A 17,823-nucleotide genomic window follows, 5' to 3' on the forward strand; every position below is an offset into this window, starting at 1 on the left:
TCTCGTTATATAACACCGTTCATGACAAGAACTTCACTTCACTAGGATGACCATAGGTAACATAACCTAAATCCTGGGTGAGTTGGGAACTTCTGCCATTGAGGGCGGTGCTTTAATTTGCATAGGTACGAGTGGCCAGCCGTTGACTCAAACCTACCACTTTGAGAATTCGTCTAATTTGGGAGTTGGAAACTCAGCTACACAAGATAGAATTCACTCCTTCTCTGAAGTAGGGGTAAGTAGATAGATAGCTTCTTTAAGGACTGATTCCAAGGCTTAAACAATGTGGCACCACACACCTTCTCATGGCCCGAGAGGTGTTCACACATAGTTGGACTATGATGTATTATTCATTAAAGGGATCTATGATACTTAAGGAGTGAGATGTAACTACAGGGGTAAAACGGTAAATTGGCCCAGCTGTACATATGATCACCTATGAAGGGTTATTATACACATGATTGGTTATATCTGATGGACACAAAAATATATCTGTGGTAAGAAGAGTTTAGCTATCAATCTTTAGTGGAATGCATGACAATTAACGGATGATGAATCTCGTGGCTAAAGAGTTTAGTCAACTATTCACATACCGTTGGAGCTTCGAGCCATAGGTCCATAAAGTCTCCTTGGTAGCTTGGATCAAAGTTGAAAATCAGTTTTTGGGTCAGTTTGAAATGTTCAAATTGACAAGAGGGAGTAGGATTTTATATGATATAATTGAACTGATTAATTATATATGATGTGATTGAGTAAATGTATGAGATACATTATTTTGGAGGAAATTAGATATAAATATGATTTATATCAAATAGAGGAGAAAACACTATAGTTGATATATGATATTAAACTATAGGTGAAAAATATAATATGATTATATTAATTAATTAATCAATTAGGCGGTTATGAGATAATTGACCGAGTTTTTCTCCGAATTCGTGCAAAAGTGGGAAGTTCGATTCAGTTCTTGTAACTGAAGAATAAAATGAAATTGTTTTCATTTTGCAAGATATCTGAAAATTCGTTCACGGTGTGAAAGTATTTGATTATTAAGTGTTGAGAGCTTATACGATAGCGTCTGCCTTCCTAAACGATCGCACACCCGCATTATTAAACGATCGCCTACGATTTCTTAAATGGTCGCTTACATTTGGTAGATGATCGCTTAGCAAGCCAAGCATAACTAAACGATCACTTACCTTTTGATAAACGATCACTTAGTGTTTACTACACGATCGTGTACCTCGATCTAAACGATCAAGCACACCCGACTATACGATAGTCTTCCCTAATCTCCGGCTACTGGACTCTTGCCATCTAGGGTGTAGCACTCCACCGCTTCGCCTAGCAGCACGACGCTTGTATTGCTCTCCCACAACCCCATTTTCACGGTTTAGGCTGCTCCCATTTTGCTCGCCGCTACTACGGGAATCGCTTTTGCTTTCTTACTTGCTTGTTTGTAGTACACGATCACTTTTCCTCCTCCCCTTTACCAATTCCATCAAAGTCCACCATTTAGATTCTCACTCCGAGAATATTGAGGGCTTTGAGTGGTGGTGTTGTCCTCGATTGCTTGTTGTTCGTGTGCTGCTAATCGTGTAGACGACCGTGGTGCTACGAGGTGACTGCTTGCTGGACAAGTAGGAACAAGAGGAGTTTGTTCACGTTGGACAGAGTTTTATTAAAGAAAGTCTTCAACTGATACGTTAACTCGGTCTTTTTGTATTTATTTTTAAAAGCATGCTAGTAATTAGTGTTTATAATGCATATTTGTATGTTAGAATGTATGTGTAGTAATTCTATCACAATGAAATCGAAAAGATTCGCTACCGCTCATAGGTACTCTTATGTAAGAGTTCCTTCACTGTAGTATATGGATAAGGAGGGATACCTTGTCCTGGTGACACTACGAATATGGGCCACTTTGTAGGTATTACAAATGTTGTAAAGTGCTACAAATGATATGATCCTGATCATTCGTGTATTAGACATGCTAGCAGAGATATTCTAAACAAAGGAGTTTGTATAAAATCGGACCACCAAATGTTTATTCTCATTATATAACGCCAATCATAATTGAGACTTTCTTTTCACTAGGATGACCATAGGTGACATGACCTTAATCCTAAGTGAGTTATGAACTCCTGCTTATGAGGACGGTCCTTTGATTTTCATGGGTGAGAGTGGGTAGATCGCTGACTCAACAAGCTTACCATTTTGGGGATTTTTCTGATTGGGGAGCTGGGAACTTAGCTACACAAGATGGAATTTACTCATTCCCCGAAGCAGGGGTAAATAGATAAATTGGTTTCTTAAGGGCTAATTCTGAGGCTTGAACAATGTGACGCCATACCTTCTCTTGGCCTGAGAGGGGTTTAATCATAGTGGGACTATGATCTATTGTTAGAGGAATCAATGGTACTTAAGGAGTTAGATGTAACTATAGGGGCAAAACTATAATTTGGCCCAACTGTACTTATGAGTGATTTGTGAAGGGTCATCGTACTGTTGATTGGTTATATCTAACAGACACAGAAATATGTCTATAGTACGAAGAATGCAGCTGTCGGTCTTTAGTAGAGTGTTCTACAGTTAATGAAAGGTGGATAATGTGATTAAAGAATTTAGTCAGTTATTCATGTACCGTTGGAGCTTCAAGCTACAGGTCTATAAGATCCCCTTGGTAGCTTAATGGATTTAAGTTGAGAATCATTTTTTGGGTTAATTTGAAATATTCAAATTAATAAGAGGGAATTTGATTATATATGATATAATTCAATTAATTCAATTATATATGATATAATTGATATAATGTATTTGGTACATTATTATTTGATTGGAAGAACTAATATTTGAATATGATTCAAATATAATTTCTATGAATTAGATTCATAGTCATTAAATTTAATATAAATATGATTTATATTAAATACCATAAAAAAGAACTATGGTTTATGTATTATATATGATGCGAAATTAAAACTATAGGTTATAAATATAATATGACAAGTTAGTTATTGTATTTATTTATAATTTATTAATTATATGATAATTAAATTTCTTTTTCTCCAATAACTACCTTTAGTGGGTGGTTATACAATTTTTATGGGAAAGTAGAATAAAAGATGAAAAATGGTCTTTCTAATCATTCTACGAAACGATTGACACTATTAATTATTGATTGACTACACGATAACATCGAGTTTACTATACGATAGTGCTTTTAACTAAACGATTGAGCATCGAGTCTATATGATAGACTTCTATCTTTTACACGATAGTGCTGCCCTTTACTCAATCGTATTCCTCCTTCCCTCTATCCAAAATAAGCCAGAGGCCACCACTTCTCGATTCTCACACCGAGAATACCAAAGTAATCTAGTAGTTGTGTCCGAATCTATTCGAGGATCGAGTTGCTACTTGTTGTGCTGAAGGGAGTTCCAGTTGCTTGTTGCATTCAAGTTTGTTCGAGGGATATTCTTGAAGAAGCGTTCTTCAAAGGTATTGTCTCTCTAACCTTTGTATTTATTTCAAGAAACATGCTGTAATTTATGATTAATGCATAATTTTCTTAGTATGACTGTGAATGTATGAGTTCTTTCACAATGGAGTTTGGACGATCCGTTTTCGCTCATAGGTTCTCTCTAATTAGAGTTCCTTCAGTTGGTATCAGAGCCAAGTTATTCTGATTTCCAAATTCCATTGCTGTTTTGAATTTCATTTACAATATTGGTGGGTTTTAAGTATTTTGCAATGCGTTTATGTGTTAAGTGTGTTTGTGGATGTTGTTGATGGATGTATATAGGATAATTGTCTCTGTTTAAGCTTTCATTTATTTTTACAAAAGTTAATTTGTAAGGGCCCCTGCATTTTTTGGCATAATTTACTTGCAATTGAGTCTGTATTCGTTTATGTTTTGAGTCGTTCATGAAGAAGCTTCAAAGATACAAGGAGTTGCTATTTGCTTCAAAGGAGAAGACGAATCGATGGTCGCATCGTGTAGCTCAAGCTAAACGATCGTTTAGATTTGGCTATGCAATCGTGTAGAAATGTTCTACTCGATTGTGTAGCATTTGCTAAACTATCGCATAGCTAATGCTACATGATCGTGTAAAGAGTTTACTCGATCACATGGCATGCATTACTCGATGTGCACTACACGATTGGGTGGACTTTCATGCTCATCGCATAGTCCTTAGCCACACGATCATCGCTACACGATCCTTTATACTCAATGTGTGTTACTCGATGATCTGAAGGAGTTGCTACACGATCAAGTGAAGAGGCTTCGAGCAGGCGGTTCAAGCCCGTTTCACCTATTCGAACCGGTTGACTCGATTCTTTTGTAATAGTTAGCTTTTATTTCCGGTTTTGAGGCATATTATCCCGGTCCATCAACTTTTATTTAATGTGCATGTGATGTATGTTAAGATTATATGCCATAATGTATGTCATATGTAAAACCCATCATAGGTTATGCATTTTATTCATACATCATCTTTATATTATAAATGTTATAATATAGTAGTTTGCATGATTAAATTATATTAAAGCATGCTCATGCATCATATAATATAAGAGTTATAATATATGCATGCAATAAAGCATATCCATGCATCATCTTTATTATAAATGTTATAATATAAGGATGTATGTTAGCATGTATGCTTAGTTCATTACTTGTTATATAAAAATTATATATTACTAATGAATGAAGATTGCATGAAGCATGACACTTGTGCATGTCTAGCTTAGCAATGTGGTTGGTTTTAATTGTTTCATTCTTTATAATAGTTATAATTAATGAAATTAGAATTAAAATCAATAAGAAAGAGTTGCATGCAAATTTAGGCTTTAATCATGTTTTAAAAGTGTTTTAAAATTTGATTGCGATAGCCCTAAGATCGTGGTTCTAATGAGATTAGATACCTAAGTTTAATTTTTTAATTCGGTTTAATAGGATTAAATTGACTAATAAAATATTAAAAATATACCAAATCTATCTATAAGGGACATTTTGGCTAAGATTGATTTTTGCTAGGTTGGGGTACTTAAGTCGATGGAAATGTCACACACCTACTTGGGAACCTACCTGAAAAGGTGAATTAGATAGATTTGTTGCATGCATGCAAATTTGATGATAGTTTGTTAAAGTGTTTAAAGTGACTTGAACCAAACTTGTTTAGAAAGTGTTGTTTTTTAGCAAATTAAACAACCACTTAGTTAAAATTAGTAGCCGAATTTTCTAAGTTAATGAATCCCTAGGCAGAGCCTTCAGTGGGAGGTAATTTGGGTATATGATTCTTCACTTTACCTCTATATGCTTCTCCCTAAAAAGTTCACACCGTGAGATCTATCCTCGGCCTCGAGGCACTCTGGAGTGTCCCCCTAAAGGATGACATTTAGGTAGGTCAATACCAAGGTGAATGGAGAGAATGTTCATAGTAAGTGGGACCAGAACATAAGGTTAGTTCCTCCAATCAAATAATAATGTATCAAATACATTATATCAATTATATCATATATAATTGAATTAATTGAATTATATCATATATAATCAAATTCTCTCTTATTAATTTGAACATTTCAAATTAATCCAAAAACTTATTCTCAACTTGAATCCATTGAGCTACCAAGGGGACCTTATGGACCTATAGCTTGAAGCTCCAATGGTACGTGAATAACTGACTAAACTATTTAATCACATTATCCATCATCCGTTAACTGTCGGGCACTCCATTAAAGACCGACAACTGCATTCTTTGCACTACAAATATATTTTTATGTCCATTTGATATAACCAATCAACAGTACGATGACCCTTCACAAATCGCTCGTAAGTACAACTGGACCAAATTACCGTTTTTCTCCCGTAGTTACATCTAACTCCTTAAGTACCATTGATTCCTCTAATGAACAATAGATCATAGTTCTACTATGACTAAATCCTTCTCGGGCCAAGAGAAGATGTGGCGCCAATTTTTCAAGCCTTGGAATCAGCCCCTAAGGGAGCATTTTATCTACTTACCCCTGTATCGAGGATGGAGTGAATTTTATCTTGTATAGCTGAGTTCCCAACTCCCTAATCAGACGAATCCCCAAAGTAGTAGGCTTGTTGAGTCGGTGATTTGGCCACTCTTACCCCTACAAATCAAAGGACCGCCATTATAAACAGAAGTTTACAACTCATTTAGGATTAAAGTCATGTTACCTATGGTCATCCTAGTGAAATGAAAGTCTCAATTATGAATGACGTTATATAACGGGATTAAACATTTAGTGGTCTGGTTTTATACAAACTCCTTCATAAGAATATCCTCGCTTGCATATCTAATACATAAATGATCAAGATCAGATCATTTGTAGCACTTTACAACATTTGTAACACCTACAAAGTGGGTGCGCATGGTGCTTCGCGTTAAAGTCTGAAGCGTTGCAACGCTACCCTGTTTTTCAACAAAATAAAATGTTCTATCTTCAAGCGTTGCACAGCGCCTCTCCTAAGGTCATGACGGTGCAACTGGATATGAATACTCGATTCTCGATGGCATTTTGGTAATTTAATCGATTTTCTTCAAATTGTTGATTTTCTTGGCTATTTTGGATTCTTTTTGGCTCGATCTTCTCTTAATGACTCCTAAATGCCTTGGGGACTGTTTTACCTACAAAATTAGCATTAAAAACAAATAATCAACACGATTTTGGGAGAATTAATATAGAAAATATACATCCTTTAATAACCTAACAAAACACCCCCAACTTAGCTCTTTGTAACGACCCGACCAACAAGGACTCAAGCTACGCCGTTACTAAATGCATGCATGCATGGAAGTTAAAACGATACCCCTTTTATAGTGAAATAAATGCTAAATAAATAAGGTAACTTAAAAGATCTTCATTAAATTCAAATATTAAAATCAAATGATAGAGTACCCATAAGTCATAAATGGAAATAAAGAAGTCTAAAAACAAATATAAATAGAAAGTTCCAAACATCAAAACTGAAAGTTGAAAAACATGAAAAGAAATCTAAGTATCAGGAGCGGAAGCATAAAACTGGTCCTAGTGGCTCGATCATGGATTTCGCTTGTCATTCGCCTATGTATCTATACCTTTACCTGAAATGACAACATGACAAAGGATGAGTATAAAATACGCAGTAAGTAATCCCACTATTTGGGTCAGGCTAGGCATCTATATCCTCAAGATGCCTACCTCTAGTGGAACATATAAACTGCTCTAGTCCTCATGGGACACATACATACTTGAAAAACTGATTTCTATCCTACCGTAGTTAAGTATGCCCATTACCTCTAGTAAGTCCTGTAGGATCCACAACATTTGGTGAGTCTCGTAGGACCCACAACCTTTGGTGAGTCTCGTAGGACCCACAACCTTTGGTGAATCCCGAAGTAAACACAACCCCTGTTGAATCCCGAAGGAAACATAACCCCTGGTGAATCTCGAAGGAAACACAACCCCTGGTGAATCTTGAGGGAAATACAACCTCTAGTGAATCTTGAGCGAAACACAACCTCTGGTGAATCCTGAAGGAAACACAACCCCTGGTGAATCCCGAAGGAAATACAATCTTTGGTGAATCCCGAAGGAAACACAACATCTAGTGGGCATCTAACTAATCAGCAAAGACATTATCACAGTCTCAACATCACAAGTATCAGAACATGGTACTATAACATACATATACAGTTCAACATCATGGCTCTACAACATGCATATATGTCTTAATATCCTCATATCAAATACAACCTCATTGAATCAAGTATCAGCTCATACTAGCATGCAAGTATCTACGTACACAAAAAATCTTTCAGATCCCCATACAAGAATATATATCGGCCATACTATACTATCTGTCTATCATGCTATCGTTCTGTCATAATATTCATCTATCATGCTAGGTTATATCTAGTGTTGGTCCGTTGGCAGTTCCAGTAGAAAGATTGCTTACCTCGATACTGGTTTCAGATATCGATCCAAGCGACAGTCTTCAATAAGCAATCTTCGAATTCAATTCCCCAACGAAGCCTGAACAATAACCACCCTCAAGATTTCAATCTCCAAAATCTTCCTTCAATCAGACCCTGCTTCCAACTTTTAACCCATTTTTTTCCTTAAAATTTTCAATTCACAAAGAATTTAACTAACCCCCTTAAATAATGAAATTAATTCTTGACATTAATTTCAAATTAAATATGTGTGACATAACCCCCTTCTAAAATGAAATTAATTCTTAATTTCAAATTAAACTTGTGTGACATAACCCCCTTAAAAAATGAAATTAATTCTTGACATTAATTTCAAATTAAATTTGTGTGACATAACCCCCTTCAAAAATGAAATTAATTCTTGACATTAATTTCAAATTAAATTTTTGTGACATTAATAGTCCAATTTCCATAATTTTTCCTCGGATTAAACCATTAAATTGAAACACCCTTTCCTTCCAAAATGAAATTAATTCTTGACATTAATTTCAAATTTAATTTGTGTGACATTAAAAGTCCAATTTTCATAATTTCTCTCCGATTAAACCACTAAATTGAAACACCCTTTTCTTAGCCATTAAATCACAATAATTACATTTTGAATTTTTAAAATTCCAAAAATACCCTATAATACTAGAAAATATTGAAATTAGATTAAGAACAAAATTCGAGGTGTTACATTCTTCCCTCCTTAAAGAACTTTCGTTCTCGAAAGTTCATTAATGAAAAGCTCTGGGTACTGATCTTCTGTATTGCCTCATTCATGGCTTGCACTAGTTTAGGTCCTAGCTATTTCCTCTCTTCTACCTCATCCCAACACACAGGAGAACTACAACTCTTCACATCGAGGGAATCAAACGGCGACATAATTCAATCGAGTACCCAATGCTAATTGGAGACTCTTCCAAAAACTAGATGTAAAACGATGGTCGTTATTTGACATAGCTGAAACTAGTATCAAAAGAGGTGTGACAACCCTTCCATATATAACTATGAAACTTAAAATGCTGAAAAGCAACAATACTTTAACACATTCAAGCTGAGAACTATGAAATGTGTCGTGAGCTTAAGAAAGTCTTATCCACTAAAAAAATATTTATGAGCTTATCATTCTGTCACATGTAAAATTTCATGTGTAGTGGAGAAACTGGTCATGCTATATAATGCGTCATATGAAGATACTTACCAGAACAAATCTGGTCAATTGAAAACTGCTTCTACTCTAGAAGCACCGACTGTGATGTCTTTCTTAGGGTCTACATGTCTAAGAATAACTCTCTAATTAAATCTCACATTCATGAGAAACTCATCATGAGGCTCTATATTATCATGGGCTATAAAATTTGCTTGAGCCAATCCTCATATTATCCTTTAGCCTTAAAAAAATCACATGTCAATAGTTCTTGAACATCTACTGTTAGTAGTAACTCCATTTTAGCTTATCCCTTCTCAATCTTTTATTTCGGTAACAGATTCTTGTGTTAAAACAAAGTTCCATACCGATCACTTATGTAAGCTATTGTTCCATCCAACTCATATTCTCCTAAAGTTCCAAATGATAATGAGATATTTTTCTTTTATACCAAAACAAATTCCTTGTAATCCTTCATATCATGCCTCCAAACCATACTTAATTAGGAGTTTTGAACACATTAAATTCCTTTCTCTTTCTTAAAGAGTAAACTTTCTTGGATACCTTTTTTTCCCACTTTCCAAGTGGAACATAATCTCATTACTAAAGTATATTTTACTTAACTCCTCCATAAGTCTTATCTCTTTCACTAAGAATTTTCATCTTGTAGAATTCTCCTTTGCCAATTTTCATGCTTTTAAACTGCAAAAGACTTTCGTTTGTTCAAATTTGTCCAACTTTGATCTTCTCATCACAATAAGGCTATGGGTTTAATTAATCTAGAATCCTTCAACCCAAACAAATAACACTTTGCTTTATCCCCTTTAAGTCTAAACTCATGTCCAACTATTTTGGCTTCCTTTAATGACATCAACTTAGCTAGATATTCCAAAAGAATCCTTCATATCACTACACATACTTTACCTAGTTCTTCAAGTCGTAGTATTACCAAAGTGATTATGACTTATTAATCCTTTCCAAAATTCCTCTCAAAATGTTTGGTTTTAATATCTCGGAACTTTAATAAATACATAGTCTCTTTTTTTTTCCTCCTTCTTATCCATAAGAATACTTTTAACCTTATACTTGAGTACGTGCCTTATGAAGGAATTTATTTATACTAACATCAATTACACTACTCAACAAAAAAAAACATAACACTAGTTCTTATCTAGACAATTTTATTCATTGGCTTAAACATTTAAATATCTTTATTTCTAAATTTTCATAACTCTACATAGTTTCATCAACCTTTAAGATCTCTAAACTGAGGTATATTTTTGTTTGTTTCTAACAGAATTTTCATGAGATAAACTAGTGTCAAATGACCTCATAATTTTATTTTTTTTCTCTTTTTGTAGCATCGTACTTGAATAATCCGCTTATAATAACTTCTAACGAGTCGCTGACCTAGCATTAGAATATAACTAGTGCATTTAAGCTAAACAAATATTTTAGTGCACAACTACCATAAAACTTTTAATTGAAAAGACATACTTGGCGATGACGAGGAATCCGTTTATGGGGCATAGGAACAATCTGGACTTACATAGTAAGTCAGTTTACAGAACCCAAAATATGAGCTCTGATACCAACTGTAACGACCTGACCCCCTAGGACTCAAGCTAGGCCGTTACTAAACGCATGCATGCATGAAAGTTAAAACGACACATTTTTTATAGTGAAATAAATGCTAAATAAATAAGGTAGCTTAAAAGATCTTCAATAAATTCAAATATTAAAATCAAATGATAGGGTACCCATAAGTCATAAATGGAAATAAATAAGTTTGAAAACAAATCTTAATAGAAAGTTTCAAACATCAAAACTCAAAGTTGAAAAACATGAAAAGAAATCTAAATATCATGAGCGGAAGCATAAAACTGGTCCTAGAGGCTCGATCACGGATTCTGCTTGTCATTCCCCAGTGCATTTGTACCTTTAACTGAAATGACAACATGAGAAAGGATGAGTATAAAATACTCAGTAAGTAACCCCACTACTAGGGTCAGGCTAGGCATCTATGTTCTCTAGATGCCTACCTCTGGTGGAACATATAAACTGCTCTAGTCCTCATGCGACACATACATACATGAAAAACTCATTTCTATCCGACTGTAGTTAAGTATGCCCACTACTTCTAGTAAGTTCCATAGGACCCATAACATCTGGTGAGTCCCATAGGACCCACAACCTCTGGTGAATCACGAAGAAAACACAACCCCTAGTGAATCTCGAAGGAAACACGACCCCTTATGAATCCCACAACCCCTGGTGAATCTCGAAGGAAACACAATCCCTGGTGAATCCCGAGGGAAACACAACTCCTAGTGAATCACGAGAGAAACATAACTCTTGATGAATCTCGAAGGAAACGCAATCTCTGGTGAATCCCGAGAGGAACACAATCTCTGGTAAATCCCAAAGGAAACAATCCTTGGTGAATCCCAAAGGAAACACAATCTCTGGTGAATCCCGAAGGAAACACAACATCTAGTGGGCATCTAACTAATCAATAAAGACCTTATCACAGTCTCAATATCACAAGTATCAGAACATGGTACTATGACATACATATACACTTCAACATCATGGCTCTACAACGTGCATATATGTCTCAATATCCTCATATCAAATACAACCTTATTGAATCAAGTATCAGCTCATACTAGCATGCAAGTATCTACGTGAACAAATAAATCTTTCAGATACTCATATAAGAACATCTATCGGCCATACTATACTATCCGTCTATCATGCTATCGTTCTGTCATAATATTCCTCTATCATTCTAGCATATATCTAGTGTTGGCCCGTGGGCAATTCCAATAGTAAGATTACTTACCTCGATACTAGATTCAGATATCGATCCAAGCGGTAGTCTTCAATAATCAATATTTGAATTCAATTCCCCAACGAAGCCTGAGTAATAACCACCCTCAAGATTCCAATCTCCAAAATCTTCCTTTAATCAGACCCCACTTCCAACTTTTAACTCATTTTTTTCTTAAAATTTTCAATTCACAAAGAATTTAAGTAACCCTCTTCAACAATGAAATTAATTCTTGAGATTAATTTCAAATTAAATTTGTGTGACATAACCCGCTTCCAAAATGAAATTAATTCTTGATATTAATTTCAACTAAAACTCGTAACATAACCCCTTTAAAAAATGAAATTAATTCTTGACATTAATTTTAAATTAAATTTGTGTGACATAACCCCCTTCCAAAATGAAATTAATAATTGACATTAATTTCAAATTAAATTTTTGTGACATTAATAGTCCAATTTCCATAATTTTCCCTCCGATTAATCAATTAAATTGAAACGCTCCTTCCTTCCAAAATGAAATTAATTATTGACATTAATTTCAAATTTAATTTGTATGACATTAAAAGTCCAATTTCCATAACTTCCATCTGATTTAACCATTAAATTGAAACACCCCTTTCTTAGCAATTAAATCACAATAATTACATTTTGAATTTCAAAAATTTCAAAAATGCCCTCTAGTACTAGAAAATATTGAAATTCATTAAGAACAAAATTCGAGATGTTACACTCTTGTTCGTCCCGAGCAAGTCTAAACTAGAGCTATGCATACATTCAAGCAAAAAACATGAATATCAAATGTGCATTCATTCAAAGAAATCATTCAAAAATGTTTAGTATATTCATGTGGTTTGCCCAAAAATTTGATTCATATCTCTCTTGTCAACAATCAAGCAAAAGAATGATACAAATGGACATTTAAACCTTTAAAATTTTTCTAACAAAGAATCGAAGACTATTTTTTAAAAGAAAACGTCTTTTTCTTATAAAGCCATAAAAGAAAAGACTACTCAGTTTTAGTTTGTTTAAAAGCTAAAACTAGTGGAAAAGCTATATTCAGCTCTCAATTCCTTTTCGCCCTGGCTCAGTTATCGGTCTAGGATGTACCTAACTTGCATTGGATAGAGGCAATTTTAATACAAGGGTGCTTTTTAAACTCACACACACAAAACGAAATTGGCATTTCTTTTACTTAGAGGGATAGCTTTCACATTCACACCACCGGGAATCTATCACTCTTTTCTCGTGGGCCCTAAAAGAAACACGATGGCGGTAGCTCTTTTCACCTCTACTCATGCATACACACACACATTAGTGAAGGTTATCTTATTTTGTCATATCAATTAGCGAGCTTGTCTCTCTTCTTTTTTTTTCTTTTTTTTTTTTTTTTCTGTGCTAGCAATTTTTATACACTAGGCCCTTTTTATTCCTCTATGTTTAGACTTGCTTCTAAAATAGGATGGTTGTTCCTAGACCAAAGATTGTCCTATCGGGGTGGCAAAGAAAATCAAGTAGATATGACATTTCTAAGAGTTTGAGATTCTAAATAAATGTAAAGACTAAGTATTCAACTTTTTTATGAAGTTAAAAGGAAAAAAACGTTTCTTTTGAAAAATTAGTTTCAAATCTTGTAAGAAAAGATTTTAAGGAGTTTACAATTGATTTGTATCATTCCTTGAGAGAATGTGTCATCAAAGTTTATTGATAAGAATCAAAGGATTGAGAAAAGCAAATGATCATGACAAACAAAGTGAATATTATTCTTGAATGAATGAACATACTTAGATGAATCATGCATTAAAAGCAAAAAAATGAGTCATATAAGAGAAATGATGCCAAGACAATGATATTGTGTTTTTCTATAAGAATAAAAATAAATGAATTCCATAGGAATGTAATAGAGCCTAATCGAGATATATATTTCATCAAGATCATAAAATCCACATAACCCGAGCTCAAGTGCTCAAGGGTTTCAGACATGCAAAGATATCACAAAGCAAAAATTTTCAGCATGGCTGATTTTTACAACCATAGTTAGTAACTGTTAAGAACATGCAATGTTCCCTACCCCCAACTTAAAAACTAAACATTGTCCTCAATGTTTATAAAACTAAAAATTAAGCATAAAGACAAAATGATAAAGGGAACAGAAGAACTCCCCTGATTTCGCGCAATGGGTGGCGGTTGAAATTTTTCCTGCTTCTTTGTTTTTGCTTTTCTTTCATTCTTGTTAGAAGTTTGTATCTCAAAAATGGTAGAATCTACATTTAAAATGCAATTCTGCCTCACAGCGCCTCGACGTTGGTTACCCAGCGTTGCAACGCTATGCCCTAATTTTTTTTTTCAATCAAAATTAAAACTAGAAACTTATAGGGTTTACTCTAAAAGAAAATCAAAACTAATTCTAAACAAATTAAATCTAAAATGAAAAAGTTAGAAAAAGAATTTGTTTATTAAAAGAAAATTGAAAATTTTGTTTTATTTTTTACGTCTGGCTACCTTCAGGAAGGGAAAGTTTTTAATTTCGATTGCTCGACGCAACCCGACTCTTATGCCTTTCAAGGTACATACAAATTTTCATACTTCTTCGATCCTCTCTTGGATGAATCTATATAGCCTGGAAGGGCTATAAGAGAACTCATTCTCTTTCAAGAACTAGACAAGTCGAATTTGAATTTAATAATATTTGGCAAAAAAGGAAAAAAGAAAGAATCAAAAGACTCAAATGACCCAAAAGAGTCAAAAGAAAGAAAAGACTCAACAACTGACTCTGACTTATAAGGAAAATACGAGCAATAATTAAAGATGTAAGAAATTTCAGGAGTAAGAATTGTTCTAGGCTTGGAAGCCTCTAACTGTTTTACCTGAGATTCCTTAAGGTGTGGTACAGGCTCATACTTATCCCTACTTACTTGTTTTGAATATAGTGTGAACTAACCATCATCTTCATCGTTGGTCCAAGGAAACTCCTCAATTAGATCAGCTTCAGTGCCATAGACGACGGAAGGCTCTGAATGGTTTTCCAATGTAAGCATGGAGTGTGCAAGCTTAGGTGTTTGATAGACCTCAACTGGCACGGGGGTTTGAGTCTCCAGGTGAAACTCAATTGAATCCGGATCATAATTAGAAAAGCCATTAGCAAGTTCACACATTATTAAATCCAACGTCTTACCTTGATAGGAATTTCGAAGAATAGATGGCTCAATAGGATCATCGATGTGAATCTCTCCACCATTTAACTCAGTATCTTCATAAAATGCATCTTCCCAAGGCTCATTGATTCTCTTAACCGAATTGATAATCAGGGCAACAAGGTCACAATAATTTTGAAAGTTAGTTCTAAGCTCAGGTCCGGAATAAAAGCTATCTTACTGGAAACTCGATGGTTCTTGAGAAAGATAAGAGTGTTCATACACAAACTCACAAGAGTAGTAAAAAAGTTCAACTAAATTTTCTGAAGAATTACCTATATTGGTAGAAGGATACGACATCAATAACGAGATTTGGTTAGGCATCTTCCAAGGAGCATAGCATTTGCACTCAGGACCACGTGAATCTTGTGTGTGTTTAGTAACCAAAACTCGAACAAGAGAGGTTAGTTCATTTATTTCACTTTTAAGTTCATTAAATTTTCTTACCTTTTGTTCTCTTTGATGGGCCGCATACATCGCTCGAAGCGTGTAATAGATATTCATGTCCATCATATTAAAACAAGTAGACACAAAGAAAAGAAAATATTTTGGTGTTTTAAAGTTTGCTAGTCAAATTAGATAAGAAAAAGATTAAATGTCTTAGCCATCCCCGACAACGGCGCCATTTTGTTTGATTGCTAAGTAGATGAAATTAATTCTACCTAGCCCGAAACAAATGATATTTATAAAGCTTAAACAACAACCTAACTAAATCATAGTTAAAGTGGAAGTAAGAGGTCGATCCACAGGGAAGGTATTAATTCTTATCCTTTATTATCTAACCTTGACTATTAAAGCAATAAAATGGGGCGTTTGATTGAATTGGGAAAATACTAAAGATCAAAAGATAAAAGATGAATGTAAACAAGTAAGAAATGATCTTGCTTTTAGTTCAAGTTAGACGTTCAATGCAATTTCTATCATCGAATTCTAAAAGTTTGTTGACAATCGGATTATGTTTGCAACTACTCGCTTAACTCGATCAACCTAGACTCTACAAAGGCCGATAACTAGCAATAACCTAGTTGAGAGAGCGTCCTAATCATTGATTAAGGTTAGATAGGCCAAACCCTAATTAACCTACGTGCTCCTACTTCTATTGGGTTCGATAGCGGCCATATAGAATAGAAAACATGCACATTAGATTCTAGGATTCAATTATGTTGATTAATTTTTAAGGTAGCTTACTCAATTAACCAAAATTTCTCCAAATCTAGTAATTAGTGCATCCTAGGATAGTCATCAACATACCATTACTACTGCCTCTTAAAGATCTTGGGCAGACATTCCATCGAACACATTGAAAGCAACATATTTAACAATGATTGTGATAAAACCAAGCATCTAGGCTATACATGTTCAAGATATAAATCATTCAACATGCTTCAGGAATTAAAATCAGATTCAAGAAGGCATAATTCAGATTGCAGTTGATAAAGAAACTCAAAATAATTTGCAAGAACCTTTGAAATAGAAACAAGATTCAATCAAACTTCACAAATTCATTGCCAAATTGTATGAAGAGTTACAATAGTTTTGTTTACAATTCAACAAAAATATAAAATCTAACCTAAATTGGAATAAGAATTATCAAAGAAGTGAAAGAACTCGGAGAGAGATCACCACCTCCATGGATTTTCTTCCTCTCCTTTGCAAAAATGCAAAAAAACCTTTTATAGTCTGTAGGCTAGCATCACGACGTTGGAGTAGCGTTGACACGTTGNTATAAAACTAAAAATTAAGCATAAAAACAAAATGATAAAGGGAATAGAAGAACTCCTTTGATTTCGCGCATTGTTATATAAAATGACTATTCATTGTTCCCCACCCCCAACTTAAGAAATAAACATTGTTTTCAATGTTTATAAAACTAAAAATTAAGCATAAAGACAAAATGATAAAGCGAACAGAAGAACTCCCCTGATTTCGCGCAATGGGTGGCGGTTGAAATTTTTCCTGCTTCTTCGTTTTTGCTTTTCTTTCATTCTTGTTAGAAGATTGTATCTCAAAAATGGTAGAATCTACATTTAAAATGCAATTCTGCCTCACAGCGTCTCGACGTTGGTTACCCAGCATTGCAACGCTATGCCATAATTTTTTTTTTCAATCAAAATTAAAACTAGAAACTTATAGGGTTTACTCTAAAAGAAAATCAAAACTAATTCTAAACAAATTAAATCTAAAATGAAAAAGTTAGAAAAAGACTTTGTTTATTAAAAGAAAACTGAAAATTTTGTTTTATTTTTTACGTCTGGCTACCTTCAGGAAGGGAAAGTTTTTAATGTCGATTGCTCGACGCGACCCGACTCTTATGCCTTTCAAGGTACAAACAAATTTTCTTACTTCTTCAATCCTCTCTTGGATGGATCTATATAGCCTGGAAGGGCTATAAGAGAACTCATTCTCTTTCAAGAACTAGACAAGTCGGATTTGGATTTAATAATATTTTGCAAAAAAGGAAAAAAGAAAGAATCAAAAGACTTAAATGACCCAAAAGAGTCTAAAGAAAGAAAAGACTCAACAGCTGACTCTGACTTATAAGGAAAATAGGAGCAATAATTAAAGATGAAAGAAATTTCAGGACTAACAATTGTACTAGGCTTGGAAGCCTCTAACTGTTTTACCTGAGATTCCTTAAGGTGTGGTACAGGCTCAT

Source organism: Benincasa hispida, chromosome 1 (genome assembly GCF_009727055.1).
Source record: "Benincasa hispida cultivar B227 chromosome 1, ASM972705v1, whole genome shotgun sequence".
In the NCBI taxonomy this organism is placed as follows: Eukaryota; Viridiplantae; Streptophyta; class Magnoliopsida; order Cucurbitales; family Cucurbitaceae; genus Benincasa; species Benincasa hispida.